Genomic DNA, 9,177 nt, shown 5'->3' on the forward strand with positions numbered 1-9,177 from the left:
TGAGCATCCCGCATTCGCTCCCCGAGCATCCCACGGTCACTCCCCGAGCATCCCACGGTCACTCCCCAAGGTTCCTGCATTCACTCCTTGAGCATCCCGCATTCGCTCCCCGAGCATCCCAAGTTTGCTCCTCGAGCATCCCACGTTCACTCCCCGTGCATCCCGCATTCACTCCCTGAGCATCCCACGGTCACTCCTCGAGGTTCCTGCATTCACTTCCCACACATCCCACATTCGCTCCCCGAGCATCCCAAGTTTGCTCCCCATTCATCCCAAGTTCACTCCACATGCATCCGGCATTCACTCCCCATGCATCCCAAGTTCACTCCCCGAGCATCCCAAGTTTGCTCCTCGAGCATCCCACATTCATTCCCCGAGCATCCCGCATTTGCTCCCCGAGCATCCCAAGTTTGCTCCTTATGCATCCTGCATTCAGTCCCCGAGGATCCCACATTCACTCCCTGTGCATCCCGCGTTCGCTCCCTGAGCATCCCAAGTTTGTTCCCCGAGGATCCCACATTCACTCCCCAAGCATCCCACGTTCACTCTCCGTGCATCCCATGTTCACTCCCCGTGCATCCCGCGTTCACTCCCCGTGCATCCCGCATTCACTCCCCGTGCATCCCACGTTCACTCCCTGTGCATCCCATGTTCACTCCCCATGCATCCCAAGTTCACTCCCCGAGCATCCCTCATTTGCTCCCTGAGCATCCCAAGTTTGCTCCTTATGCATCCTGCATTCAATCCCCAAGGATCCCACATTCACTCCCCGTGCATCCCGCATTCGCTCTCCGAGCATCCCGTATTCACTCCCCATGCATCCCACATTCACTCCCCAAGCATCCCACATTCACCCCCCGAGCATCCCGCGTTCGCTCCCCGAGCACCCCAAGCTCACTCCTGTGCATCTCTTTCCCCTTCCCCAATTTCTCTCGCCGATGGCCAAAGTGATTCCTCCGCCCATTCCAGAAACTCGCCCTCACCCTCCAGGAAAAGTATCCAGGCCTGGATTTTTTCCTCCGCAAAAGCAAACGCCGCTTCTTCCCTGGAGAGCTTTTCCAGAGGTTCATTCCCATCCCGGTTAAACAGAAGGGCGCCGGATTTCCCCCTCGCATCGGCTCCGCTTCAACACCTCACCCTGGGGTCTCGCTGTATTTTTTTGCGGCAGTAAATGAAACGTCTCCCACACTCAATCTTTGGGTCTTTCCCTCCCGGAAAATCACTTTTCCGCCGTCCCCGCCCACCCCTGGATGATCTTTTTTTGATCGGCTCTCATCCCGCCAGCCCGAGCCCCCCAGATCCGCCAGCCCGGGGCCGCAGCTCTTCCCAAAGCCCCAAAGCCCTCGCGCAGACACCTCCCGCCCCATCCCCATCCCACACCACGCCCAGAGCCACTGGGAAACCTCCCTGAAACGAAACCCTCGTCACTCAGGGACCCCCCCAAAATCCAGGGGTCGTGCCGCTGACCTGCCCCAAAGCCGGGGTGTGGGCATCTCGGAGAGGTTTGGCACGCCAAGTCGGTGTCGTAAATATGTCGTTACCGCGAGGGAATGGGCGCTTCTCCGAGAGCACGCGGACGGCTCCTTCGCGAGAGCGAGGAGCAGCTGGAGCGAGTTTGCGGAAATATCGAAACGTTTGGCAGGAGCGGCGGCGGGTAAGCCGGCAATGTTTACATACAGCAGCTCGGTCTGCGCCGTTTGGCGGCTCCTCCGTAAATAATCCAAATCTCGTTCCGAGATCGCGCTATTCCTCATGTCGGGTTTCTCTAAGAAAACCGTGATGGGATACTCGGGAAAAATACGTGAGAGCGAAGCCGAGTAAATTATTAAATGGCGGATGTTAAAAACAAGGTGGGGCGTTAGGACGCAGCCACGGCCGGGGCTTGGCTCCTTAGGCTGAGCTTTGCGGCTAAGCCCAGCTTAAGCACGGTGAGCGGGGCAGGATAACCCTGCCGAACCACAGGCTCGCTGCCCGGGGGGATGGCCGAGCCCCTCAGGGGTTTAAGGATGCTAACAAGGGATCCCTAAGGAAAATTTAGGACTCGTTTCGGATCAGATGCTCTCCCAAATCTGTCCCGGCTCAGGCGCTGGTGGCGCCCGCCAGCCCTTCCTCCCTCCGGCTCGGGCACCGCGCGGCGGTCGGGGGACGACGCTCCCAGCAAATCGCCCGTCCAAGTTTGGGTTGGATTTTAAGGCGCTTTGGGCACAGATATTTCCTCGCCCTGTTCAGAGCCCTCGCCCGTTCTGACTTTCGAAGTGAGAGGAAAAAAAATCGGCGTCACCCAACGCGACCTGAAAAGCAACAGAATTAACCCGGGACGGGACAGGCGGACAGTTGCCTGTCCAAACCCAACGATGCTTGCCCCAAATCTGGGCTGAACTTAAGGGATTCCCCAACATTTAATTATTTAACTCACGGAGGATTTCTATTAAGGCTGATTTCCCTCGGTTTGTTCCACGCCAGGTACCCACAGGGCAACCCCTCTTCTTAAATACGTTTATTTTTACCTCTGCACGTGATTCTCCTGGGAATAATCGGAGAGCGGACCCCAAAAAGATCTACGGCACCGAGGCGACAGCATCGCTTTTGAAGCCACCGTGCGTTTTAAGTGGCCCCAGACACGCAAATAAGAGCAAGTGACGCTGCCGATCCGACAACTATTAATAGATAAATACACGGGGGAAGAGAATTAAAGGCTCTATCGATAATCCATAGGTGCCAGGCGGCTCTATTAAGAATAAGTGATCGATGCCGGGATGGCTCGGTGTTCCCAGAGGTTTCCCCACGCGAGATTAAATAAGATTAAGGTTTATTTCTCGTGCGGGATTGACGGCTCAATGATAAAGCAAGATGAAGCCAAAGGAAAGGATTTTTTCCCTATCGTCGCCTCCATGAAGCAGCCGGGATGGGGGGGGAAATACCTGAAAAAAATGGGAATTCTCCCCTCCCTGCGCTGGCTGAGCGGGGCTAACGATGGCTCGTGGAGCCGGGAGAGCACTTTGGGCTCCTTCTGGAGGAAAACTGCTGGATAACGGCAGGTTGAAGATATTTTGATTAGAAAACCTCTGCCGCCAACTTCCTCCTTTGAAACATTTCATTTCGAGGCGTAATAAGTCCGCAGCTGGTTCTCGCTGCTCCTTCGGGCTCTTCCAGGCAAAGTTACTGCGAGCATCCGACCGGCTGATCCTTTCCCGAGCATTTCCAGGAATAAAATTAAAACAACAACAACAAAAAAAGGGAGGATCTGGGTTTTTAAAGTGACTTACCTCCCGCACGCAGGCAAGATTCAGCGTCCGGGTTCCGGAGGCGACATCAGCCAGGTGAGATAGGGATGGGCTGGAGGAACCCGCACCGGGGGGAATGAAAAACGTAAATAAACACAAAACTTCACCTTGTACCACCACTGTGAAAATAAGCACGAGGGGGGATTAATGGGATAAGCCAGGTAAAGCAATAACCCCCCCCGGGTTGTTTTTTACTCGGATCTCTGCGGTAGTTGGGCACCAGGCAGCCGGCAAAAGCAGCGTGGAGATGCCAAATCCTGCCCTTTTAAATTTTGGCTCCACCTGAGATGTTTCTTCACCTTGGCTGGGCTTCAGCATCCCCTCCCCACCCTCGTCACGGTTCAGTCCACGATGGGAGCTCAACCTTCACCCGCCGCAGCCCTTCACCGAGCGCCGCCAGCGCAGCACCAACCACCGGCACCGGCCCGGCTTCCGAGGAGCCGGCGGAGGGAGAAGCGGAGAGATGGTCACAACTCTTTAAAGATGCAAATTGAGAAGCAGCCATCATAACAAGAGAGCTCTGTTAATTCTCTTACGAGTATGCAGATTTCCACGCCGACTTTTCCGAGGCTTATTTGTTTTATTTAGCAATAAATTTAATACCGGTTCCCTGAAGCAAGGAGACAGATGGACTATAAACTTTGAATTTTGAGTAGCTTTCCTTCCTTAGGTTGGTGTCATCTTTGATCTCTCCTGAAATTACATCTAGGGAAGTTTGCAGGGATTGAATTCTGCTCTTTTACAGCCCTCAAAGCCGCCTTTTAATAATTTTTTTTTTTCCTCGCACGAGTTATCCGAAAGGATCTGGAATAGCATCTAAATGATTCAAGCCCTCAGCTGCTGGAGTTATCTCAGGGGCTTGCTGATGGACCTGAGAAAACCAAAGCACTACTCAACATCTCTTCCGGCAAAGGAAAGCAAAACAAGTTTTATCCATCCTTCGGGATGCAAAGCTCCCCAGGTCCCAGACCAAAACCCCGGGGCTGAAATAAATTGATGCCCTTGGAGAAGACGGGGCAACCGCTGCATGGGTTTGGAAGGACCACGGGGTCATGACGCAGCAGAAAGGACTTGTCTCCTGGTTTGGGGTTGTTTTTTGCCATCCACCAGCAATTTAAAAAATCAGGTTGGAGGTGAGGAGAAACGCCTGGCCGGGGAGGTCGGTGCAGCCCAGGGAAGTCCCCGCGAGGTGGGTGATCTCCAGCCTCGGCTCGTCTGCAGGTGGTAGGACAAAGCCATGAGTTGATCGAGCACCGGGATGGCCGGATACACAGGAACATCCTTTTTACCAAAGACCCTGAGGTGTGTGAAAATCCCAAATTTCATTTGGGGATATAAAAGCCACGTCCCACGCGCTCAGGCCTCGGGGAGAGGAGATCTTAAGGGCAACGCTGTGATTTTTGAAGGAAGCTCCCAGGAGCCACACAGTGCTTTGACCTTGCTGCTCCAGGCCCAGATGGTTCCCACCGCGACTAATTTCCCCACTGCCACACAAAAATAAGGAAGGAAATTAAATTTTTTTTAAAAAAACAACAACAACAACAACGGCTGCATCATTTTGAAGCTGCTGCCCGAGGTACGGGGGAAAAAAAAATCGATAGCTGTCAAATGAAAAAGGGTGAGAGCAAGGTGCTGCAAGGAGGGGAGAACCAAACTGTAATTAAAGCTGCTTGGCTCCCCCCAAAAAAAACCCCTGCCTGAAAGTCTTGGGGACTGCAGCAACCAATTTGGGCCATTTCAGCAGCTGTTGGTTGCTCAGGGTCACCCAACTTCCCACCATGGATGGACATTGCCATCGGCCAACCCTTTCCAATAAGGAGACATTATCGACCGCTCGCTTGTGATTGAATTACTACGGATGAACATATTGCAGGCACATTAAAGTCTAATGAGCGGCCGGTGATTAATGCCATTACGAGGATACCAAAAGAACTAATGATGATGAGCCACTTAGAGTGAAGTGTCGAGGGGTTTATTATCGATGACTCCTTGGTTGCTCGCCTAAAAACTCTTGGGTTGGAAGGAGGGAGAGGTTGGCACAGGTGAAGGCGAGAGGTTTCCAGAAGCGATGACACAAGGAGGTCCCGTGTCAATACTCTTTGAAGGGTAAGATTGATGCGAAATAGCATTTCTTGGAGAAACACATGAGAAATTGAAGTTTCTTGGAAAGACACTTTGGGAATACCATTATAAAGGCAAATTACAATTTTTAGCATCTCCCCAGCCCCTGTTCTCGCCTTCCTTTCTCCCCTCGACCTTCTTATATTCATTTTCTGTCGGTTCTCTCACTCCTTCCTTTAGCTTTGCCTCTGCTCCATCACTCATAGCACCCAGGGAGGGCGCTCTTCCACCCAATTTAAGTCTCTCAGAAGGTTTCTCTCCTCTATTCTTTACTCAGATGTGTCCAGGCTGTCAATATGAGGGTCAGATTTGGCCCCGGTGTCACCCAGGGGCTTTGATCCTATGGGGAAACGTCACCTCATGTGGGCACGATGGCGTTCAAGCACCCCCAGGAGACAACTATGGGACCTTTTTTTTTTTTTGGTAGGGTTTGTTAGGGAAATCACTCTGCAGTTGCCTTCACTTTGGAGAGCCAAGTATCAAAAAGCCTTTTTTGTACTGATGTACGAATTTACTGGGCTGAATTAAAATTGCATTTAATATAAAAAGTCAGCAAAACCAGAAAATTACCAACTTGCTCCCACCCAGGCATGTTTTGAACCACAACGGGTGATGACAGAGACCCCCCATCCATTCATCCATCCACCTTCTCCAAGTGTTTCTCAGTTGAGGTCAGACTCATCCCACCATGGGAAATGCTTTCGCTCCCCCACCTCCCACCAGCCAAGGCATTTGGGGGTTTTCAGAGGCATCTCCTTGTGCTGGGATGGGATTTTTGATTTTTTACTTTAAAAGTGACTTCATATCCCATCCAACTGTTTTTTGAACGTTGCGGGATTTGTCCTGTTTGAAGTCTTACATCCTCATTTCCCATCAGGACGATTAAAATTGATTTCTGCCATCAGCAAGAGAAAGATAATCCGAAGTGGGTTCCTGCGAGAGCGAGCCCTATCCCCACCGGAGCCATTGCAAACCCTCTGCTATGATTTTAACTTTCTTTCCTTAGGGCTTTCTCTTCGGAAAAGGGCAACGTAGCGCTTCTCGGCCACACGCATCCTCCACGAAGTCGGGGGGAACTATTTAACCTCCTGGATTTCCATCGCAGAAAGGGGACCGGGGGATTTAAATAGCTCTTGTTTACCACCACCACCCTCCCAGAGGTATTTTTAGAGGGGTAATCGGATCCTCTCGACGCCTTCGCTTTGCTTTCTCGGGCTCCGCATCCTCCGACCCCATCCCTGCACCTGTCCCAGTTTGTATCCGGGCAAACCGAAAGGGGATGGGTTTTTCCCACTGCGTTAAGCTGGTTGGTTCCCAGTGCACCCAGAGGCTTTGCAGAAGGAGGACTGGAAAATCCCTTTGCAGAGGGATTCGGGCTGGAAAAGCATCTCCAAGGTGTAAAAACTCCGGCCGATGATGAAGATGTGGAAATGATGGGCACGGAGGGCGAGCGGCACTCGGGGATCCAGCCATGCCCGCCTTTACCCATCTCTTAAATCAATTAAACCAAGAATAGCCTAAATAAAAAAAAAAATCAATTAAAATCATTAAAATTAATTAAATAAATTTTAAAAGCAATTAAATAAATTAAAAACTAATTAAAGAAATTTAAAAGTAAATCAATTAAAACCTGAATATCCTAAATCATCTCTGAAATAAGCCTAAAACACCTAAAAATACCATTTTTCCAGGCTGGAGGATCCCAGGACCCCCACCACCATCCCACTCCCGCACTGGTTTGCAGCAAACCTCTGTAAGCAAATTTATGCAAATGAGGGCAGTGGGTGGTTCCTATCGCACCGCAGGGGGGAAACGATGGGTTTGTACCAACACTGCGAGAGCTCGGCGTTCCCTGGCTGCCATCCCCAGGCTCCTGACCCAGGAGAAGCCATCCCAAAAAAGGGGTCCCCAGCCAGGTCCCCGCCATCTGACGGCGTCCCCATCGCAAGGCTTAAATACCTTTACAAGAGAGTAATTTAACGCCATCCCCAGCTTAAGCTCCATATCTACCGGGCGTGAAATTAGTTCCAGCAAGCTGCAAATTTGCCGCTAATAAAAATATTTAGCAATTCGCTAGTCTTTAAATCAGGAGCGGAATATTTTCGTGCTTGCCTCAACGCCTGTTTCTTTTTAATTCTAATACGGGAGCGTCGGGGAGCTCCAGCTGTAAAACGGCAAGTTTTACGACTGCGCAAAGAGTTTTAAATCAGTTCCCCCAGCGCTTCCAGCTCCGCCACCAAGAGTTTGACCATTTAATATCATTCGATATTAGATCGTGTCGGTCATTTGGCCACTGGGATGAGCTGGGCACGGTGAATTTGCAGTTTTTAACCCAAAAAAGGCCATCTTGACCCAAATCCGCCCTGTTTCTGGGGGCTGCTCCTCGAGCGACGTCTTACAAAAGAGCTTTGATCCATCCGATCCTGCCTTGCAGCCCTTGAAGTACGGTGACCTCTTGGCCGAGCGCTTGATTAACCTCGGCACTAATTGCGTCTCTCCACCAAGGCCACTTTATCCAATTCTAACATCAGGATCTTTTCCTTTGGCCTTTGCCAAGAACCGCCGCAATCCCCTGATCTTTTCCTTGGGAAAAACGACCCGCCATGACGAAGCATCCTTCAAAACCTTTCCTGGGCGTGACAGCATCTCCCATCCACCGGTGACCACCTGGATTACTTGTGTCCCAATCAATTCTTCACATCAGGTTTTGCCGGGCTGTGAGCATCCAACAGGATCCGGACGACCCCGCTTCTCCTTACTTCTCACGTGAAGTGCAGTATCGCTTGAGAGCCTTGCCCGGAAGGCTTTACCGTACCTAGATCATTGATATCAAATACATTGGACCTGGAATTAATCATTACCGCATCGTTTGTCATCGGTTTGATGCATCCTGCATAGAGCAAGGGTTTGGATGCAAGTTAAAAATTGCGGTGAAACTCGGAGCTGCAGACATCCCCATGTCAGCCGTTACCCTGGAAGAAACCACGACAAGGATGAAGTTTCTCCCCATCACTGCAAACGTGAAAATCCTCAATTCCTGCTCCTTTCCTACGTTTTTTAATTCACATTTTATATTCAGCATTGCTTTTCCCCCCTTTCTGGTTTGTTGGGTTGGGTTTTTTTCACAGGTGCAATGCAACACAAGCAGTAAATGACACCAAATCCTGGCAGGTAAAAGCCGGAAAAAAAAAAACCCTCATTTTAGGACAGCAATAAATTATTCTTTGGCCATAAAATCTAATCTTTGTGTTCAACTGACCAGCTGCCGGAGCGGTCCCGAAAGGCAAATCCCTGCCAAGGGGGACAGCGGGGGGAGGCCGAGATAAAGAAGAGGGCATTTAGGATGATGAAGGTGGTCAATGGACTTAAATCCAGTTGGTGGCCAGTCACAAGCAGTGTCCCCAGGGCTCAGTCCTAGGGCTGGTCTTGTTTAACATCTTTATCCATGACCTGGGCGAGGGGATCGAGGGCACCCCCAGCCAGTTTGCAGATGGCACCGAGCTGGGCGGGAGTGTGGATGTGCTGGGGGGAGGGGGGCTCTGCAGGGGGACCTGGCCAGGCTGGAGCCATGGGCCCAGCCCAGGGGGGGGAGGGGCAACAAGGCCAAGGGCCGGGTCCTGCCCTGGGGTCACCACAACCCCAGGCAGCGCTCCAGGCGTGGGGCAGAGGGGCTGGAAAGCTGCCCGGCGGAAAAGGCCCTGGGGGGGTTGGTGGAGAGGGGGCTGGATAGGAGCCAGCAGGGTGCCCAGGTGGCCAAGAGGGCCAGCGGCAT

The sequence above is a fragment of the Egretta garzetta genome, unplaced genomic scaffold (genome assembly GCF_000687185.1).
Source record: "Egretta garzetta isolate BGI_Z169 unplaced genomic scaffold, ASM68718v1 scaffold207, whole genome shotgun sequence".
NCBI classification, from domain to species: domain Eukaryota; kingdom Metazoa; phylum Chordata; class Aves; order Pelecaniformes; family Ardeidae; genus Egretta; species Egretta garzetta.